Here is a 23350-nt window from a genome sequence, read left to right as displayed (position 1 = left end):
AAACAAGTATGGGTTTTGCTATAGCATAACATGATCATTATATCCTAAATATTGAAGCTGCCAGAATATCAATTAATGCGATTATTAAAATTTCGAAAAACGCCCTCCAGCGCTTACTTGGCCTTAATGTTGTTTTCATAGGTAATTATGGTAATTTAAGCTTAAAAGGGTGATAAGTACCAAATGATTTTTTATGTAAGGTGATCAGAAACAGAAATTTGAGAATGAAATATTTGAACTTTAAAGAACAATTATCGGCGCGTGTAATGGTCAATTGGAGCGTGGTTTTAGTATCGTCCATAAATCAAATAAAAATTACAAATAGTGATTAATCTCATTGTCGGTTTGTTTTGAAATTATTACTAAAACATCGATGACAGTTTGTTATGGTAGGTGAAGGGGTTGTTCGAAGTACTACATAATTTAAAGAATCAATTGAACATTTTTTTACATATATAAGCAATAGTAAGATGTAACAATGACGACTTTGAAGGTTTTTCTCAAAGGCTATAAAAGATCAGACAAAAATAAACTCATATTGTAAATGTAATGTGATATCAGCGAATGATGAATTTTGACAGAAGCGTCTAGAGATCCATTTTAAAGACAAGTTGACTATATTTTCAATCATAATTCATCCAGAATACATTTTCAGTCATAATTTTCCAGATACTTATTATTAATAATACCACACGCCATCCACGACTTCTAGACATATAGCTAGATTGAAGATAATTATTATGCATCAGATAATACAATTCACAACAATACAAAATGAATAAAAGGTATCCAACGTTCGTTATATAATAAACATCTGATAAAAACATTCTACCACCTGTTGCCGACGATAGTGACAATAATTTGGAATCTATACGCCCTTCATTGGCACCAGATTTGAATTTGATAGATGTGCATTTTCCGTTCATCATATTTTCCTATACAAATTTCATAATGAGCCGTATCCTGCTTGATACAATACTAAAATCCCAAGCCTCGGTCTTACACTAGGAGCCACAGCATGCTCATCTATCAGAGCACAGTCCTTTAACCCCAATACAATTGCACATTCATTGAATGACCTGTGAAAATTTGGGTACAAAAACTCGTAATCTGTAACTTGAGGTCAAATTTAGCCCTATATTGTTTAATTAAGGTTATTGAACTATGTCATTGGGATGAGGCCATTATGGTCCCTAGTCTTAGTCGTTTATCAGCTTTATAAAAGAGGAGGAAGCCTGTCTGTAAATATCAAAAACAGACTCTTCTACCGGATGGTGAATTTCACTGCCGACAATTCACAGGTGGAGCTATTGCTTGAGGCAACTTCATAATCTGTCCTCGAACCCTGATCCTATTTTGTTTAAAAAGTACAAATTCTATTAAAAGGAAATAGGTAGGTATTAAAAAAACTTTACGCCGGATGTATAGCATTCCGAATATCATTCGTACAGAGGATTTGTACTTTATATGACGGTTTCTTTTCTTGACTTATCTGAATTATTTGAACAGGATGATAGTGTTAATTGCCTTATTTATCTTCTGGTATTGTTAATGTAACTGTATGATTAAAGGGTCATATACATAACTTGTTTTCTATTCTATTTTCATAATTGCTTTAATGTATCATCATTTAAGTCAATGATTGATACCGATTTGTTACATAGTTCTTCATCGTGGTAGTCAAATCAATTACTACACCGTTGGTATGTAGCCTAATGATCTTAAAAAAAAACCCTATTTATGACGTCAAAGATAAGCGCCATTTTATGTTTAATCTTCAGAAGATAGCAAATTATGTTTTATCTTAACATTTTAATAGAAAACGTGTAAAATTATATATGGTACACGCAGTTCCTATATTCGTCAAAGATGCGCGCCATTTTATGTTTAATCAGTGCTATCTTCAGAAGATAGAAATTATGTTATATCTATATATTTTGGTAGAAAACGTGTATAATTATATATGGTACACGCAGTTCCTATATTCTGTAGATAGCAAATGAGTATCTTCGATAGATATAGCCATATGTGCGCAAATGTATGTGTTATCTTCAGTATAGAAAAATACGTATACATTGTGTTTTCTTCAGTTTATCACGCTGTTTTTCTATATACAAAACAACGTGATCATGTGTGTGCCATATCTTGCAGAAAACTGAACATATCTAGGAGAAAACATGATGCACGTGCTATCTTCAGTAGATAACAAAACGTGATGCGTGTGTCATCTCTATAGTAGGATAGAAAAACGTGATACATGTGCTGTCTTCAGTAGATAGTAAAATGTGATGCGTGTGCTGTCTTCAAGAGATAGTAAAACGTGATTAGGGGTGTGCTATCTTAGGTAGATATGAAAATGTGAATATGTGTGTGTTATCTTCAGCGGATGGTAAAATATGATTCGGCGTGTGCCACCTTCAGTAGATATCAAAATGCGACACTTAATGTACTATCTTCAGTAGATAGCAAAATGCGACTCTTAATGTGCTATCTTCAGTAGATATCAAAATGCGACTCTTAATGTTTTACCTTCAGTAGATAGCAAAACGTTATAATGCGTGATGAATGTAGATAGTAAAATGTGACTCTGCATATGCTATCTTCAGTAGATAGCAGAATGTGACTTTGCATGTGTTATCTTCAGTAGATAGCAGAATGTGACTCTTCATGTGCTATCTTCAGTAGATAGCAGAATGTGACTCTGCATGTGCTATCTTCAGTAGATAGCAGAATGTGACTCTGCATGTGCTATCTTCAGTAGATAGCAGAATGTGACTTTGCATGTGTTATCTTCAGTAGATAGCAGAATGTGACTCTGCATGTGCTATCTTCAGTAGATAGCAGAATGTGACTCTGCATGTGCTATCTTCAGTAGATAGCAGAATGTGACTCTGCATGTGCTATCTTCAGTAGATAACAGAATGTGACTCTGCATGTGCTATCTTCAGTAGATAGCAGAATGTGACTCTGCATGTGCTATCTTCAGTAGATAGCATAATGTAACTCTGCATGTGCTATCTTCAGTAGATAGCAGAATGTGACTCTGCATGTGCTATCTTCAGTAGATAGCAGAATGTGACTCTGCATGTGCTATCTTCAGTAGATAGCATAATGTAACTCTGCATGTGCTATCTTCAGTAGATAGCATAATGTAACTCTGCATGTGCTATCTTCAGTAGATAGCAGAATGTGACTCTGCATGTGCTATCTTCAGTAGATAGCATAATGTAACTCTGCATGTGCTATCTTCAGTAGATAGCATAATGTAACTCTGCATGTGCTATCTTCAGTAGATAGCAAAACGTTATTATGCGTGTGTCATCTCTAGTAGGATATCAAAACGTGATTAATGTGCTATCTTTAGTAGATAGCAGAATGTGACTTTGCATGTGCTGTCTTCAGTAGATAGCAAAGTGTTAGTATGCGCGTGCTATCTTCAGTAGGTAGCAAAGCGTTATACATGTAATTAAAAAAATATTATTCTGCTTTTCCAGATGAAACATAGCTCGATCCTAATCATTTATTTGACTTAACTGGGAATAAAAGTTAACATTCTACATTCAATTATTCTATAAAAAAAAAAGAAGGAAAAGGAAAATAATTACAACGGATAGACAAAATTTAAAAAAGCAATTCAAAGCAGCAACAACCAAACAAAAACAAAGAATGCAAAAGAAACACTATCCACCCAACGTGGGGCTCGAACCCACGACCCTGGGATTAAGAGTCCCATGCTCTACCGACTGAGCTAGCCGGGCTGACAGAATTATTGTCCTTTTTACAAAACTTGGAGCTGAATTTAACTTTTATTCCCAGTAAGGTTGAACGATTAAGATTGAGCAATGTTTATCTGGCAAAAAAAAATAATACCAGCACTTATATAGCGCTATTACAAATTTAATTTAAGAAAAATAGTGCTATCTTTTTCTGACTTCGGTAACACTTCTCAGCTAGCGAAAGTTTAACAAACACACACAAAAGGACTTCAAGTTCAACACTTACTCGATTACCCTATGTAGCTTCGAATTTGCACACATTCGAATCGGTGAGCAAATTGGTGGCTAGACTTCTCGAGCAAATCAACACCAATGAACTGGTGAGCAATGGCGAATTTATAAGTTATTAATTGTTATAAAAATTATTGAAATAAAAACAAAAGATAAGATTTTGCTTTCTTACCTTTCTATTTGATTTTTCTGTAAAGATTTTCATAAACTCGGATGTTTCTCAATGACGTCAGCATCTGATTGACCGATGGGCCTCGGGCATTAATTTAACTCACTGGTCATGCATGGTCAGTACCAGCGTATGGAACAGGTTTGCTGCTTAAGGCTATACGGATGAAAAAAGAAGCATTTATTTTTCTCAAATAAAACAATATTCTACAATTACAGTGAGATAAATGCCACCATGTTATATTGAATAATTTTCTCTTAGAAAGTAAATTTGTCAAACAGTATTGGTTTAACTCATTTTATATCTTAAGGTTGGGCTATACATTTGGATGAATTTGAAAAAATCATGATGCGAATGATATTTTGGTGAAACATTGATATAGACTGAATGACCGTTACACCCTCTCATTGTTTTTTTAATAAGCTAAATCGGCATTGGAAGTTTGCAATGCATTGTAGGACAGTTTTTGCAGTTTTGGGACACTTTGTCCTTTGACCTGAAATATTGGGTTTTTGTACGTACAAAATATAATCTAAAATATTTTACAATAATTAAAACAAATATAAAAAATATTATTATTTCATAAATTAATTATTTAGTATTTTTAATGATCAACATTATGACAATAATAAGAAAATTAATAATAATTAGTTTTTAATTACGTCAATTTTCCCGATATGTCAGAGGTCAAAGTGTCCCAAAACTGCTCTCAAAAACCGGAAGTTAGAATGGCGATTGGGCTTATTGCAAACATTATTTTCCCTAAAATTCGAAAACTTCTCTCAAAATTAACATTATTTATTGTTTCACTTCTTAGAATGTTGACAAGATGAAATTTTGACAAAAAATTCTGGATGTAAATTTAGGTCTACACTGAAAAGGTACCGTACTAAAACGGATCAAATAAAATGGATATATAAAATTATGATGAGTAAAACTATAAAGCTGAATTTATATTCCATCGCTGAGCGACAAGCGGTTGGTTTCTAGCCAATGAGGTAGCGCGTTTTTTGTTGAGTTGTGAAAAACGCGCCAGCCCATTGGTCAGATACCAATCGCTCGCAACTCAGCGATGGAGTATAAATTCAGCTTAAGGAGGATAGACATGGTGGAAGTAAACATGGCAAGACTCAGATTGGTTTCACGTGAGTAATTTCATTACTTATTCTCAAATCTTTGAATTTGATGTTGAAAACAGATGCTAAATGGCGCCATGGTGTTGCCGCTAGCTAGGCCTGGTCCGCACCTTGCTAGGCTGGGTTTGCTTGCCTGCTGGATGGCGGGAATATATACTGAGTTGCAGACTATACAGAGTCAGTTTACTATGCATTAATTTTTGATGGTTTTGCATGGTGAGATGTCCACGCTTGGTGTAACTAGATCACAACTTAACTCTAAAGGTACTTCTTTAGCCTTTTCCTCGATAAACGACTACAGCAGGTTGCAAATTTGTCAAAAACTTTTCAAAAATGTCAAAATTGTATATTTTTATGCCCATATTTTGAATCTTAATGCAAACTGAGTACCAACATGTCTGGTATAGGTTCCATAGTTTTTGAGATATTGCGTATCATTTGAGGATAGATTTAATAATTTACTAGCTTTTAAAGCCTTTTTGCGTTGAATTTAACATGCAGCGGTGTTCAATTCTTTCGGGAATAGTATTATGATTTTAGTATATAGTTTGAAAAACAGGCATAAACACAGCATTTAACTTCAAACTTGCAATTTACCCTTAAAAGGTCGTTAAAAGCCAATATAAGTCACTGAACGTAAACGTCTTTCTTGAAAACATAATGCGAGCGCTTTTCACGTGAAAGAGATTTAATTGTAACAATTTGATAAACTATAAGGGTAGTTAGTCAAAACGTTGTGAAAACTTGGGTTTGATTGGAATAGGATAAATAAAAATGATGATAATGCCATAATCTAATCCAGAAAAGAGAAGAAAAGAGAAGAAGAAGAAGAAGGAAAAGGAAAAGAAGAAGAAGAAGAAGAAGAAGAAGAAGAAGAAGAAGAAGAAGAAAAAGAAGGTAATGGGAATAAAAAGGGACAAGAAAGGAGAAGGGATGATATAAAGAACATAATCTAATCCAGAAAAGAGAAGAAAAAGGAGAAGTAGAAGAAGAACAAGAAGAAGAACAAGAAGAAGAAGAAAGAAGGAAAAGAAAAAGAAAAAGAAAAGAAAAAGAAAAAGAAAAAGAAAAGAAAGAGAGAAAGAAAGAGAAAGAGAAAGAGAAAGAAAGAGAAAAGAAAAAGAAGAAGAAGGTAATGGAAATGAAAAGGGACAAGAAATGAGAAGGATGACATGGATGAGAAGATACAACAGACGAACAAGAAGAAATAGAAGTAGAAAAAGCGGAATAAAACGAAGAAGACGAGGAAGAAGGATGATATAAAGAACAAGAACCAGCAAATACGAAACATTTCGACATGAAAAGGTTAGAAAAGGTTGTCAGAAAATGTTTAAATGTCAGGTTATATAAAGGGTATAAAAAGGGTATAAAACGTTTTCAATAACATTCAAAAACGTTTTTGATAACTTACAGCAAATATTCTAACATAATGTTATTTAAGTATATACAATAACATTTTGAAAATATCTAAAAAATATTTTTGTAGTGTGTTTTCATACTAAACATTTTGAAACGTTTTCATGACCTTAATATTATCAAAACATTTTTACACAAACCAAAAATCTAAAACATAACATGTTATAACGTTTTAAAAATGTTTTGTGTTTGTTGGGTAGAACAAAAACTAGAACACGAACAAAAAGGAGAAGAAGAACGAAGAAAAGATTGAGGAAAATGAGGAGGGTAACATGTATTAAGGTTTCTAATCAAGCAACCTTCTTTTTTGACATTTTGAACATATCGTACTTGAGAATACAAGCCTTTTAGTATACCAGAGTGTATAAATTAAGTCACCAGGAGACAGCACTTTTTTCTTATTCCCCTATGCCATACATTTCTTCTTTTACAAACAATAGTAGTATAAGCCTGATTACTTTCATCCATCGATCACCCCTTTCCTCCATTTTTTGAAAAATCCCTGCTTTTACAGCAAACCATGTTTGCACCAAAAAGTAATGTTTTCCCGCACGAACCACAACAAATTCTGCAAGTACAAAAACTATGTGAAGAGTATACTCGAGACTATATTATTGCACTTTCATATAGTACAATTACCCCACGTCAGATCGGATTCAAGAAATAAACACTTCACGTAGACAAGGAATCAATTTGAAGTCCCAACCCCAACAAGCGACCTGCTCTCTGTTTGAGTAGGGCTTTCCCTCCCGTCCCATTTGTAATCCGTCTTTTGCCGCCCTTCTTATTTCCTCACTTGACGGAGGAATCCATCTCAGTTTTGTTTTCAAAATAGCAGGGGATGTATTAACCCTCGTCTGCGCAGACGATAAAGGTATATGGCATAGTGCACAATGAAATAGAGAATACCGGTTTTTCGGTGGTAAACCAGGTTTTTCGATCGATAAACCTGGTTTCTCGATTCAAAAATACAAGTTTCTCGATTTGAGAATCAAAGTGTTTCGAAAAGCTTGGTTTCACGGTCGAGAAATCTGGTTTTACGATCGAAAAACCTGTTTTTGTTTGATCGAGAATCCAGGTTTTTCAAAACCTATATAGCTTATCACATTTGATAAACCAGGTTTTTCGATTTGAAAAACCAAGTTTATCGATTCGAAAAGTTTTTACTCAACCTATAGTTTATCGGCGGAGAAACCTGGTTTTTCGATTGATAAACCAGGTTTTTAAAAAACCTAGCTTATCGAATTTGATAAACCTGGTCTTTCGATTAAAAAATGCAGGTTTAACGATTCGAAACGCAAAGTTTTCTTGAGCGAGAAACTTGGTTTTTCGCCGATAAACCTAGTTTACCGCTAAAATCCAGGTTTTTCAGCGAATAATCAAGTTTTTCTCTTCTATTGTGCAATATACGTGCCATACACGACTACTTTGAAGACCAATCGTGTCCTTCTTAGTAATAATGTAGGCTATATAGTATCTATTTGGTCAGTAGATAGTTCGCTTTACTATGAGAGCAGTATAACAAGTTAATGGTAAATCGCCATTTATAACATAAATAAGAAATCAACGGAAAAATTACTTAACAAAGATTTGCGTTACATAATTGGATTCAAACTACTCTTTTATATTTATTACTTTCATTAATGTCGCCAATCGAATGCAGTGTTTCATTTTGTCTATAATTTATTGTTTATGTACTTATCACATGTTCACATTTACGCAAAATCAAGAAGAACCCAACAAATTTCAAAAGGAACATATATATAAGGTATCCTTTTTAAATTATAAAAACGGGTTTAGGAACACACAGATTTAATGACACATTCATTTATGTATAAACGTAGCCCTTTACCCATATCGCGAGGTATATGTAAATGGATCGAGTCGTCATCCGTTGAGTGCAGTCGCGTGTATCCCTTCTGCTACTACGGTGCAAGATTTACAAAGACATCCGTCTTTTTGCCAGCATGTCTAAAGGTTTGTCCGGTTTTGTAAATTTGTTTTAAATTGTTTGGACGTACGCTTATACACAGGGCAATACACTGTGGAGTTTGACATGGATGGATGTTAACTTCTGTGATTGTAAAAATAACATTGCCACCAAATGGCTAAGGTTATACTCTCAAGCATTAGAGGCATCATGGGTACAGGGCATTTTCCCCAAGAACAAAGCTTTGTCCCTCCTGCATATTACTAAAAAAGGTGACCAATTAAAACAAGACAATACGCAATTTGAAGAAAAGCAAAGCAAAAAAACAAAAACACACAACACAAAACAAAACAAATCATCAACAACAACAAACAAGTAAACAAAAAACCTATATAGCTTATCACATTTGATAAACCAGGTTTTCGATTTGAAAACCAAGTTTATCGATTCGAAAAGTTTTTACTCAACCTATAGTTTATCGGCGGAGAAACCTGGTTTTTTTTTTTATTTACCAGGTTTTTAAAAACCTAGCTTATCGAATTTGATACACCTGGTCTTTCGATTAAAAAATGCAGGTTTAACGATTCGAAACGCAAAGTTTTCTTGAGCGAGAAACTTGGTTTTTCGCCGATAAACCTAGTTTATCGCTAAAATCCAGGTTTTTCAGCGAATAATCAAGTTTTTCTCTTCTATTGTGCAATATACGTGCCATACACGACTACTTTGAAGACCAATCGTGTCCTTCTTAGTAATAATGTAGGCTATATAGTATCTATTTGGTCAGTAGATAGTTCGCTTTACTATGAGAGCAGTATAACAAGTTAATGGTAAATCGCCATTTATAACATAAATAAGAAATCAACGGAAAAATTACTTAACAAAGATTTGCGTTACATAATTGGATTCAAACTACTCTTTTATATTTATTACTTTCATTAATGTCGCCAATCGAATGCAGTGTTTCATTTTGTCTATAATTTATTGTTTATGTACTTATCACATGCTCACGTTTACGCAAAATCAAGAAGAACCCAACAAATTTCAAAAGGAACATATATATAAGGTATCCTTTTTAAATTATAAAAACGGGTTTAGGAACACACAGATTTAATGACACATTCATTTATGTATAAACGTAGCCCTTTACCCATATCGCGAGGTATATGTAAATGGATCGAGTCGTCATCCGTTGAGTGCAGTCGCGTGTATCCCTTCTGCTACTACGGTGCAAGATTTACAAAGACATCCGTCTTTTTGCCAGCATGTCTAAAGGTTTGTCCGGTTTTGTAAATTTGTTTTAAATTGTTTGGACTTACGCTTATACACAGGGCAATACACTGTGGAGTTTGACATGGATGGATGTTAACTTCTGTGATTGTAAAAATAACATTGCCACCAAATGGCTAAGGTTATACTCTCAAGCATTAGAGGCATCATGGGTACAGGGCATTTTCCCCAAGAACAAAGCTTTGTCCCTCCTGCATATTACTAAAAAGGTGACCAATTAAAACAAGACAATACACAATTTGAAGAAAAGCAAAGCAAAAAAACAAAAACACAAAACACAAAACAAAACAAATCATCAACAACAACAAACAAGTAAATAAAAAAAAAAGCATTTGGGACCGATTTTGTCAAATGTTTCGCGTATACCTTTACGTCAGAAGATAGAGATATAGATAAAGCTACTGTCAAAACGAAGAGAGAAAGGGGAAAGAGTAAGAGAGTGGTGGAAGATAATCACATGCAATAATATTGAAACATATACATCTAAATTTAGTATATCGGTGTGCTATCGGCACGAGCTATACAATACAATACAATACAATACAATACAATACAATACAATACAATACAATACAATACAATACAATACAATACAATACAAAGAGCATTTGCGCCATTTCCATAAGGCTCAGAGCGCTTACAAAATACATTAATACCTTAATACTACAACTTAAAACTACATTTTGTAGGTGCATCTTAAAAATAATATAAATTACAATATCAATAAGAACATGTTATGGGAACAAATAAGTTTTAAGCGCTTTTTTGAATGCATTTGTTGATGAAGATTGTCTAATATAGACAGGTAGCTTATTCCACTCTTTTGATGCAAAAACTGTAAAAGTTCTATCACCAGCTAAGACTCTAGTCATGGAATAGTCAAGACGAAGATAATCATCGCAAGATCGGAGCTGTCTCTTTGGTCCTTGGTTGTGAAGACATTTATATACAAGCAAAAGTAATTTGAAAATGATCCTTTGGCGTATTGGAAGCCAATGAAGTGATTTCAAAAGTGGACCCACTGAGTGTTTTCGGTCGACTTCAAATACAAGACGTGCTGCCCAGTTTTGAAGACATTGTAGACGAATAATATGAGTAGATGGTGATGAGGAGAGAAGGCCATTACAATAGTCAAGACGAGAAAGTATCAATGAACGTGTGGCATGATGACATGTAGGTTGGTCGATATATTTCCTAATTCTAGCCATGTTTCGAAGATGAAAGATAACAGATTTGCTAACATTTGTAATATGAGAAGACATAGTCATGTGAGTATCGAAAAAAAGCACCCATATTCCTAACGGTCTTTGCAGATTCGATGCGTTCATTTCCAATAGATAAAGTTATATTAGGTGGCAAATATTTGTTATAATAATATGGTGATGCAGCTATAAAGAATTCTGTTTTACTATCATTTAACGACAGTTTGTTTGCAGTCATCCAGTTTTTTTATATCTAATATACAATTTTGAAGTCGAATTATTGCACTGTCAAGATCGCCCGGCACTTTGGGATTAAATGATACATATAACTGTGTATCGTTGGCATAAACATGATGAGAAACATTATGATAATTTGCAATGTCACCAACTGGAAGGGTGTACACAGTGTAGCCAACAGGTCCAACTACAGAGCCCTGTGGCAAACCAAACTGCGAGATAATTGGCTCTGAGAGTTGACCTGCTATATCCACTTGGGTAGACCAATCAGCAAGATATGAACGAAACCAGTTTAGTGCGGGTCCTTTGACACAAATTCGTTGAGAAAGACGAGAAATTAAGATGTTGTGATCAATTGTGTCAAAGGTAGCTGACAAGTCCAATAATACAAGAAGAACAGCTCTTTTAGCATCAATTGAAAACATAATGTCATTTTTTACTTTTATAAGTGCTGATTCAGTGCTGTGCAGTGGTATGTATGCTGATTGGTAAGGATCCGCAAGGTGGTCTAAATCCATATGTTCTGTAAGACGTAAGCATGCTATTTTTTCAATTAATTTGCCAACAAAAGTTATGTTGGCAACAGGTCTGTAGTTTTTGAGAACATTTTGATCCAGAGTTGGCTTTTTAAGGAGCGGCCTTATAATTGCAGAATGAGCTCCTTTTGGAAAAACTCCGGTAGAAAGAGAGACATTAACAATATCAGTTAGCACTGGAAGAAGTTGAGGTAGATTCTTGTCTTTGAGGTACCATGTTGGGATGGGATCCAACCGACTGGTTTTGCTTGGTGATGACATGATGATTTTCAATATTTCTTCATCAGTAGTTGGCCTAAACACTTCAAGTGGTGGAATATTTTCACAAGAAGAGTCACAAAAGCGATCAGGAACAGTTACATTTTGACTGTCTAGTTTCATTCTGATATTTACAATCTTATTTACAAAATATGAGGAGAATTGATTGGCAAGGTCTGTAGCAGAATCATAGTATGGTAGTTGTTGAACATGTTTGTTGAGAAGCGAGTTAATTGTGCGATAGACATCTTTTGTTGAACATGTAGAAAGTTTGTCTTTGAAAAATTCTTGTTTTGCAGACATGGTGAGTTCATTTACATTACGTTTTTCAATTAAATAAAGTTCACGATCAAGTTCAGACCCAGATTAAGTTCAGATCAAGTTCACACACCTATCAAATATCAAATATATGTGATGCAAACAAGCAAAATTAGTTGGAACTCGGAAATATTGATTTTAAGATATAGCCAAACAAAGAAATTATTTCCTTTTGTTTGCTTCTTCTGCTTCTGCTTCTGCTTCGTAATTGGCACCGCCTCCGTAGAGTATCACGCCAATGGAGGGTCAGGGTCAGTTAGTTATGCTGCAGATGTGTTTTCAATCTTGCTTTAAACTGTGTTGTTGAAGTAGCTCCGATGACATTGGGGGGCAGGGCGTTCCAGTCGACTATAGTTTTTGGGAAATATGAGTTCTTGAATGTTTCTGTCCTGGCATTCAAATGTTTGTAACATGCCTGATGAATGCGGGTGCTCCTTGATGGTATCAGCCTTTTATTTGCTGCGTTGACAAAAAGTTCCTGGTTTCTGATTTTGTATAGGTTTGTTAATCTTGAGGCTTTCCTTCTTTCTTGAAGAGTTGGCCATTCAAGGTCGCTAAGCATTGATGTGACGCTGCTATGACGACTGTAGTCACCACATACGAATCTGGCCGCGGAACGTTGCACTTTCTCGATTTTGGAGATGTTTTTAGCTGTGTAAGGATCCCATATGGAACCTGCGTATTCCAAAGTTGGCCGCACAATTGATTGGTAGGCGAGAATCTTTGTGTCTTTGGGTGCTGCATAAAGGTTCCTTTTGACTAAACCCATGACAGAATTTGCTTTTTTCACTGTTTTGTCGATATGTGTATTCCATGACAGGGTGCGGGAGACTTCGACGCCAAGGTACGGGTTGGAATCAACCGGAGTCAGTGTCTGTCCACATAAGGAGTAATCAAAGACTTTTGGTGTACGTCTGGTGCTAGTCATTCTGATGACGGTGCATTTGCTGGGGTTGAATTGCATGAGCCATTTTTGTTGCCAGAGTTCAAGATGGTGTAAGTCTTCCTGGAGGATCTTATGGTCAGCTTGCGACCGTATGGTATGATAGAGCAAACAATCATCGGCGAATAGCCTAATTTGCGACTTGATGGATTGAGGCAGGTCATTAATAAATAGTAGAAAAAGAAGCGGTCCCATGACGGTACCTTGCGGGACACCTGATATCACGTCTTCTGCTACGGATTCCGCTCCGTCGACCACCACTTTCTGCTTCCGGCAAGTAAGGAAGGTCTTGATCCAACTATGTATTGGTCCTTTGATTCCTAGATGATCTAACTTTGACAAGAGTCTTTGATGGGGAACCATGTCGAAAGCTTTTCGAAAGTCTAGTACCACGATGTCGGTTTGATAGCCTCTGTCAACATTAAAAGCTAGGTCGTCGATGGTTTCCAACAATTGCGATTCACAGGAGCGATTGCGCCTGAATCCGTGTTGGACATCGGTAATGATATTATGAGTGTCACAGTGATCCATGATGTGTTTGAAGATAACATGTTCCATGGTCTTACAGCACACTGATGTTAGTGATACTGGACGGTGGTTTGATGGTAGAGATCTATCACCTTTCTTAAACAAGGGTGTAATAAATGCTGTCTGCCAGTCTGTTGGTAGATTCCCTGTTTGCAAACTTTGAGTTAAAAGCGCTTGAAGGAGAGGAGCAATTTGTTCAGCACATTCTTTTAATATGCGAACCGGTATATTGTCTTGGCCGGAGGCCTTATTTGGGTTCAGTTTTTGTAAAAGTTTTTCAATACCATCACCTGAAAAAGCCAAAGATGGAATTGTTGGCTGTTTTCTTGAAGACATTTCTGGGATATCACCTGATGTTTCATGCGTGAAATAGTCAGACAAAACATTTGCCTTCCCTTGAGGATCAGAGACGGTGCCGTTGCCTGATTTCAGAGGACTTATACCACTCCTGTCTTTCTTGAGGTTTTTTATATACTTGAAGAAAGCTTTCTTATTTTCTTCTGTATCTTGGCTAAAAATGTTCTTGATGTGAGATTTCTGCGTTTCACGGAGAGTCTTGTTGTATAACTTTCTGTGTTCTCTGAACTTTTCCCATAGTCTGTGATTACCGCTTTTCTTGGCTTTGTTGTAGAGTCTTTGTTGTTTTCTTCTCATTCTATGAAGCTCTCGGTTAAACCAAGGAACGTTGTATCTTGTTGTACTCATCTTACTAGGGATAAACTTGTCCATCAGTTCAAAAAGTTTGGATTTGAAACTCAACCAGTTACTCTCAACAGTGCGATTTTGGCAAACCTCTAAGTAGCTATCAACATATTCCCCAAGGTCTGATTTCAATCCATTCATATCACCCTTGCTGTATAGAAAAATCTTGCGAGGTGGTTTCTTGTGAACTTCCGGTTTCAGCGATGAATCAACCAAGACTGCATCATGGTCGCCGAACCCTGGAATGACAGTAATGGCATTGGTCAGCGATGAGTTGGATGTAAAGAATAGATCCAGTACATTAGCAGTGGTTTTCGTAACACGCGTAGGTTCTAACTGAATCTGGTCCAGGTTATATTTATGACATAGATCGAGCATATATTCTGATTGGCGGGCTCTCGTAGCACCAGACATAACTTGATGATCTTCCCAGTTTACATCTGGAAGATTAAAGTCTCCACTCAACCATAGAGTATGTTGCTCTTTGTATTTCTGTTGCAAGTTACATAAAACCGAGTCAAGGTTATCAAATGAGCCACATCCTTTTTCGCTTGGCGAACCATAAAAGGCAACAACGTGGAGAAGTTTCTGCCCTTTGATTTTAACTTGGACAACCATAGTACTGTCACTTATCGACAGATCTTCAACGAGTGTTGCAGGTATTTCTTCTTTAACCAAGATGAATATACCACGACATGTGTTGTTAGTAAAGGATCTGTAACCAGGAGGGAAGAGCTCATTATAGTTCCCACCAAAGGAAGAAGTTAGCAGAGACTCTGTTCCAACAATTATGTCCGGTTTTACCGCATCAACGGAGTGGAGTAACTGCTGTTTCTTGCCTTTAACACCTTGGAAATTTGCAGATAATAAGCGTAATGTTGAGGGTTTAGTGTTCTTTTTACGAGTAGATTGAATTGGCGATGAAGTCGCTGTGGGTATTGGACCCTTGATTGGATCTGGGCTTGCACACGTTTGATCAGGACCTGGGCTTGTACACGTTTGATCAGGATCGAGGCTCGAAAAACTATTGGACGTATTGATGGCCCAATTGGAGAACAAGGATGTACTGAAATTCGGTAAACCACACGTGCAACAATACCAGGAAACATTTGTCATTCCTTCATAAACACACGTAGGCATGTTCATACAGTCTTGATGATACCACACTTTACACTGGTCACATTGTATGCCAGCTGTATTCCATGTCACATTTCTTTCACAGATGCCACATGGCCACTTCACTTTACGAGCTGTCTTATAAGGGCCAGGATTTAATTCTATGTCCCAAGAGCTCAACAGGATAACCATGAACAGGTAGCCTTCTTTCATGTTCATAACCTTCTTACTACTGTTCAACATAGGGTTTACATGTAAAGTCATATTTGTATACAACATGCTTGTATTGTCATAACGTGGCTGATGAAATACCAGAACATTATTTGTGGTTGCTGAAAAGCCATACGATGATTTGTTGTCAAAAGTGAATTCTACATCATCAGCATCATGCAATAAGGCGGACGTAGATCTGATATACAATGTTAATAGACAAAATAGTAATACTTACAGATTATTTCCCATTTTTTAAGAACTGGAAGCCCTGCCCCCGCAGCGGAATTTAGCAACTCATGGTCGCCATCTTGGCTGCGTAGGTTGTTGAATTCTACACCAGTTGTTTTACAGCAAAGTAGCTGGAAGTTTGTGCAGGTTCGGCTGGTGTAAATATGCCGCGTGTGGAATAAAACACTTCCCAAAGTTAGATGGAAAGATATTACAGTTATTTGGGGGGGAGTATGAAACCCAAAAAGGGATTTCAGAGAGATTTTCCTCTCGCCGTATTATGCCACACGTCCTGACTTCGCAGCTGACCTCTGACCTCTTGCTGTTGTTTTGGAAACTCTTTAATTGCTCATATCTTTGGAACTGGTCGTTCAATTCTCGCTATTCGCAATAAGGGCGCCGCCAGCGGTTTGCGATGTAATCGTGATGTATCATGATGTATCATGGGAAAAGGTCGACATCCAAGTCCGCGCAATACGAATATTACCATGCTATTACATGTAGGAACACGTGACAATATTTTTAGTTTGTCAATATAACGGTATTACACGCGATAGAGTAAAAATTAATCGATAAAGTAAAAATTAATTGTCACGTGTTCCTATGTAATAGCATGGTAATATTCGTATTGCGCGGACTTGGATGTCGACCTTTTCCCATGATACATCATGATACATCACGATTACATCGCAAACCGCTGGCGGCGCCCTTATTGCGAATAGCGAGAATTCAATTGGGATTTCTGCAAAATCCAGCTTTGTAAATGCTACTATCCTATAAAAAAAATGAAAATGTAATATTTCCTAGTTCCGGCTGATTTTGCTTGATCGCATCACATGTATATCGCTGAAAAGCCAACATGGTTACATTTTAGAAAAAAATTCATACACGAATTCCAGGAGATAACTATTTTAGTGTAATGTTGTATTTATACTTAAGGCGAGTTTAATAAACGGTTAAAGTAATGTTATTTTGTTTATATCTCACATAGAAAATACAACTTAAAATCAATCAAATATATCAACTGCAGATATAAATTATAACAATTATAAGCCTATAATGTTACTTTTTCTTTCAAACAACAAACTTACACATACTGCAATCTTAACAACGAAAAGACTGAAGCAAAATAACAGGCAATAAGTAGGTAAATAAGTAAAGAAGAAAAATATATTTTCAACAGTTTTAAGGGTACTACACCCCTCGATAAATTTGTGTCTATTTTTGCATTTTTCTCAAAAACTAATAAAACAGTGGTAACAAAAGTTATGTATATTATAGGGGCAAGGAATCCAATTACTACACTGGAATTTCAGTGACCCAAGACAAGCAGTTCGTTATTTATGATAAGAAATAAGGTACCACTAGGATGTACCTCATTTCCTATCATGTATACTGAACCGCTTGTCTTGAGTCACTGAAATTTCAGTGTAGTAATTGGATTCCTTGCCCCAATAATATACATAAGTTTTGTTACCAATGTGTTATTATTTTGTGAGAAAAATGCAAAAAAAGTCACAAATTTACCACAGGGGTGTAGTACCCCCTTAAGATTTATATATCTTTTCAGGAAATGAATAGTACCTAACTGTCTTCACCAATTATTCGTGTAAAATTGATGATTATATTAAATGTATAACATAATCTGGCAATCAAAAAGAAAAACACATTAAAAAAATGACATGAGAGATAAGATGAGATGACACGCATGAATCTGCGCATAGCAGCCCGGCTAGCTCAGTCGGTAGAGCATGGGACTCTTAATCCCAGGGTCGTGGGTTCGAGCCCCACGTTGGGCGCTTTCTTTTACTTTTACCACCTTATTTTTGATTGATTGTTGGATTGAAATAGCTTTGCTTTTTCTGTAGGATAAATGTGTTGTCATCATGTTTTTTTTCCAATTTATTTTTGTTTTGATAAAGGTTGTAATTAATACCACACCTTAATTAATGACGAACAATTATGTTTCTTCTTTAGTTGATTGGAATATTTGGTCGATTTTGTTGTTTTAGTTCCTTTTTGGCATGGTGCAGTAAATACACTTCACTGTTCAACAGTTGACAAACATGTGAACAGAGAACTGCAATAAATGTTTAACACAAAAATTGAGAAGCTTTTTATGAACTAAGCTAAATGTTTTAAATATTATATTTTCAAATATATTTTACAGTGGTCATTGCAATAAATAAAAGACATAAATCAGGCATTCGGGAAATGAGATGCAATAAGTTGTATGCACAGGATGGTTTGAAACGTATTTTATTTAATCTATAATTTACTGTTCCCATTTTATTTGTCACATGCTCACATATATACACAAAATCAAGAAGAATCCAACAAATTTCAAAATGAACAAATAATGTATACTTTATTATGAAAACTGGTTTAAGAACACACAGATTTAATGACACATTTATTTATGTACTAACGTAGCCCTTTACCCATATCGCGAGGTATATGTAAATGGATCGAGTCGTCATTCGTTGAGTGCAGTCGCGTGTATCCCTTCTGCTACTACGGTGCAATATTTACAAAGACATCCATCTTTTTGCCAGCATGTCTAAAGGTTTGTCCGGTTTTGTAAATTTCTTTTAAATTCTTTGGACGTACGCTTATACACAGGGCAATACACTGTGGAGTTTGACATGGATGGATGTTAACTTCTGTGATAGTAAAAATAACATTACAACTAAAGGGCTAAGGTTATACTCTCAAGCATAAGAGGCATCATGGGTACAAGGTTTCTTTATAAGAACAAAGCTTTGTCCCTCCTAAATATTTCCCAATTAAAACAAGACAATATATAATTTTAACAAAGCAAAAAGCAAAAACAAACAAACAAAAAGCATGTTGGACTGTTTTTGGCCAATATTTCGCGTACCCTATGCGTCAGAAGATAGAGCATGATGCAGTCATGTCTACAGTAGAATTCATCTCGACCTTTGCAGGACTTAACCCCATTAAAAGCTATTAAACCAAGATAACACTCATTGAAACAGCTCAACTGATTAAATCGGATCTTCTCTGGTTGTGCACAAGTGACTGTTTTCATGTGCGATATCGCAATAAAGCTAATATTCATAGCTTCAGTTGGGTAGCAGATTATAAAGGAAACGAAAGGGAACAATGTTATGTGTGGCTTTGTTCACGAAATCAGACAATGTCGTGCTTTTGTAAACCAGCATTCTTGAAAATGAGCAACATAATGATTTTTGACTTAACACGGTTTGGAAATAATTTCTTCATATTTTTGGTGTTATCTGTCGTTTACATGTCCTTCCTAAAACACAAAAGTACGACCCTCTCCAAACACCTAAATTAGCTAAAATTTAGGACATGTTACAAAACTATATTGTCTAGAAATTTAGAAGAGTACTTTTAATATTGGCCGGTTATTTTTCACACAGCGACGTTAATTAGGCAATGTACTATTACCTATAACATTAACTAAAACACCAAAGTACGAATATTTCCAAACATCTAAATTAGCTAAAATTTAGGACATGTTAAAAACTATATTTTCTAGAACTTTAGAAGAGTACTTTTAATATTGGCCGGTTATTTTTCACACAGCGACGTTAACTAGTCATATCCCCATACTGTTAACGTAGGGCTATTTGTAAAGGTCACGCGTCAATGGGAAAGAGCACTGTGTATTGTGTATAGGAAAACGGACAGTAACTGCAGTATGGGTAGATAAAGCTACTGTCAAAACGAAGAGAGAAAAGGGAGAGAGGTCAGGTGAAAGATAATATTACATTAAAACATAAATTTAGTATAGCGGTGTGCTATCTGCATTTTGCAGATAACATATCTACTGAAGATAGCAATGTGTATCTATTGAAGATAGCAATGTGTATCTACTAAAGATAGCAATGTGTATCTACTAAAGATAACAATGTGTATCTACTGAAGATAACACGAGCTATACCTGATGAGTAGGCAAATAAGTAAAAAAGAAATAATATATTTTCAACAGTTTTAAGATTTATATATCTTTTCAGGAAATGATTAGTATCTAACTGTCTTCACTAATCATTCATATAAATTTATGATTATTAGAAAAACACATTCAAGAAATGAGATGAGATGAGATAAGATGAGATGAGACGCAGTATAAATGCGTATAGCAGCCCGGCTAGCTCAGTCGGTAGAGCATGGGACTCTTAATCCCAGGGTCGTGGGTTCGAGCTCCACGTTGGGCGCGTTCTTTTACTTTTACCACTTTATTTTTGATTGATTGTTGGTTTGAAATATTTTTGCTTTTTCAGTAGGATAAATATTCTCGTCATGTTTTTTTTCATTTATTTTTGTTTTGATAAAGGTTGCAATTAATATCACACCTTATTGGCGAACCATTATGTTTCTTCTTTCGTTGATTGGAATATTTGTTCGATTTTGTTGTTTTAGTTCCTTTTTGCCATGGTGGAGTAAATACATTTCACTATTCAACAGTTGACAAACATGTGAGCAGATAACTGTAATAAATGTTTAACAAAAAATATGAGAAGCGGTTTTTATGAACTAGACTAAATGATTTAAATAATATGTTGTAAAATATATTCTAACAGTGATCATTGCAATAAATAAAAGCATGTGACACAAGTCAGGGCTTTCGGGAGATGAGATGTAATGATGTGTATGCACAGCCCGGCTAGCTCAGTCGGTAGAGCATGGGACTCTTAATCCCAGGGTCGTGGGTTCGAGCCCCACGTTGGGCGTAATATGTATCTTTTATTGCCTATTTTGGTTACTTGTTGTTTATAATTCGCTGTCGTAGTGCACGTTAGAATGTGACCGTTGCTAGGTCAACTGGATCACGCTTTCTTTGTGTTACGAACCACTGATCGAAATGATCACAACACAAAGCCTATGGCATGTCAAAATTCGGAACAGGTATAGACGAATCTACACCACATTTCGCCATAATATATTCTAGAAACGCTTGCTGTTAGAATAAGAAAAATTTTAATTGTAATTATTGCACAGATCACGGCGACCCTGTGACCTTTCCGGAAAAAGCCGAGTGGCAGGTTTTTCAAATAAATATTTTCTGTGTAAAAACTGTACCATCAGATAGGTAATGGAATATATGAATATTAACTGTACATCTATCACAACAATTTTGATAACAACTTGCGTCACAATTGATCTAGTATAGAAGGTAGATAATTTATTTCAATCTTATATACGCCATTTTTTTTGGAATTAAGTGAAAATTAATTCTGTAAAAACTTTATTTTTTTAATGTAATTTTCACATTAGACCCGACAAAAGATTACCGTTTTGTTGTTATTATAATCTAATCTTTTGATTTTGTTAATAATATTAGGGTCTAATGTGGATTTAGGATGCAAACTGGAACAATCCAATGCCTTGTCAAAATCATTTGCTTCAAAATGGAGTTCGGATGCACTTCGTAAAACAACTTCCGCCACTGCAGGAAACCACATGCACAGCAGAGCACATGGCCGATATCAAAATCGATGTTATGTATTGTGTATGTAGGCCTATTCATAGGACCCTCGTATTAATTGTCCCTATGCGCTTGAAAATTCAACAATATAAATAATGGTAGCTTTACTATAATACACATTAATGTTTTAAGCAGATAAAATTCCAAAATATGATGCAGTAATGAAGTTGCAATTTATTAATATTATATGTATAAATTTTCACTATGACACTATCAAGTTCTTCGTGGTCGAGCGGTCTAAGGCGCTGGACGTATGGTAAACGTGATACTAGCCAAAGCGGTGAGCCGTGAGTTCGAACCCCGCCTCTGCCAAACTTTAAAAGAATTATTAAAATTAAAATTTTACTTTTTAAAAATTTCATATTGGGGAAATGTGACTGGGAGAATTTATGTATGGCGTGGAGTGGTGTGAGACGAATCCAAATACACGCATCCCTACACCTGACTAGCAGCCTTTAGTTGGGTCCCCGCCGACTACAATGCATCCAAAATGTGAAATGATTCGGCCTTGGTGGAAATTTTAAACTGCATTCCATCACCCGTTCTACACCTTCCGCGAAAACACAGGTAGACAAAAGATTGATTTAAGTTTACAACATAATACAGTTCCAACAGTTGTGCAAATTAAAGCCGCCTTACACCTAGATAAGGTCGAGGAGGGTTAATAGAATAATACAATAGAGATAATTCCGCAGGTAATCCCGTCGCATGTATTCACAGATGTACAAATGGATGAACAAAATGACTAGGTTTGAATAGATGCGTCAGGATTACCTCTATTGTATATATTATTATATTAACTCTCCTCGTCTTTGCATCTTCTCCAGGTGTTAGGCGGCTTTTATTTGCACAATCGGGCGCTCAATACCCCAGGTTGGTGCTAGCGGGAAACCAAAGATGGCCGACCAAATCCTGACCATGACTTGGCTCGTTGGATTCGTCTATAGACGTGTTGGGGTTGTTTTAAGGGATCTGGAATGAGTGTTTTGAGCGTTTCGACAGTGTTTTTGTGAGACATGAGAGCACATCAGACATATCGAATTGGAAAAATTGGAAATTCCCAGTGTCCCTAAAGAAGACAGGAAAAATTTTGCCAACATTTTTGGGAATTCCCAAGCCTAATTTTTTTCTTGGGATTCCCAGAGCAAAAAATGGTGAAAATTTTTGTAGTAGTCCCATGTCTTCTTTAGGGGGTGCCTTTAATTTCTGGAATAGCCCAATGTGTACAACAGACCGGCTAGCTCAGTCGGTAGAGCATGGGACTCTTAATCCCAGGGTCGTGGGTTCGAGCCCCACGTTGGGCGGTATTTTTACTTTTACCGCCTTATTTTTGATTGATTGTTGGTTTGAAATATTTTTGCTTTTTCTGTATGATAAATGTTGTCGTCATGTTTTTTTTTCAATTTATTTTTGTTTTGATAAAGGTTGTAATTAATACCACACCTCAATGACGAACAATTATGTTTCTTCTTTCGTTGATTGGAATATTTGTTCGATTTTGTTGTTTTAGTTCCTTATTGGCATGGTGCAGTAAATGTATTTCACTGTTCAACAGTTGACAAACATGTGAGCAGAGAACTGTAATAAAACACAAAATATAAAAAGCTGTTTTTTATGAACTATAAAGCTAAATGTTTTAAATAATATA

The 23350-nt window shown here is 35.7% G+C and overlaps 5 non-coding genes across 5 annotated transcripts; 4 read left to right on the top strand and 1 right to left on the bottom strand.

The window, feature by feature from the left end:
* Nucleotides 1–3685: 3685 nt before the first annotated feature.
* Nucleotides 3686–3758, bottom strand: Trnak-cuu (transfer RNA lysine (anticodon CUU)). The gene has a single exon. It is a non-coding gene; the product is annotated as a tRNA-Lys (tRNA).
* Nucleotides 3759–17952: 14194 nt separating this feature from the next.
* Nucleotides 17953–18025, top strand: Trnak-cuu (transfer RNA lysine (anticodon CUU)). The gene has a single exon. It is a non-coding gene; the product is annotated as a tRNA-Lys (tRNA).
* A 2333-nt stretch (nucleotides 18026–20358) lies between these two features.
* Nucleotides 20359–20431, top strand: Trnak-cuu (transfer RNA lysine (anticodon CUU)). The gene has a single exon. It is a non-coding gene; the product is annotated as a tRNA-Lys (tRNA).
* Nucleotides 20432–20874: 443 nt separating this feature from the next.
* Nucleotides 20875–20947, top strand: Trnak-cuu (transfer RNA lysine (anticodon CUU)). Its single transcript has one exon. It is a non-coding gene; the product is annotated as a tRNA-Lys (tRNA).
* Nucleotides 20948–22933: 1986 nt separating this feature from the next.
* Nucleotides 22934–23006, top strand: Trnak-cuu (transfer RNA lysine (anticodon CUU)). The gene has a single exon. It is a non-coding gene; the product is annotated as a tRNA-Lys (tRNA).
* The last annotated feature ends 344 nt before the right edge of the window (nucleotides 23007–23350 follow it).

Source organism: Amphiura filiformis, chromosome 20 (genome assembly GCF_039555335.1).
Source record: "Amphiura filiformis chromosome 20, Afil_fr2py, whole genome shotgun sequence".
Lineage (NCBI taxonomy): Eukaryota > Metazoa > Echinodermata > Ophiuroidea > Amphilepidida > Amphiuridae > Amphiura > Amphiura filiformis.
The sequence above is the reverse complement of the archived record's forward strand: the minus strand, read 5'-3'. Positions and strand labels throughout refer to the sequence as shown.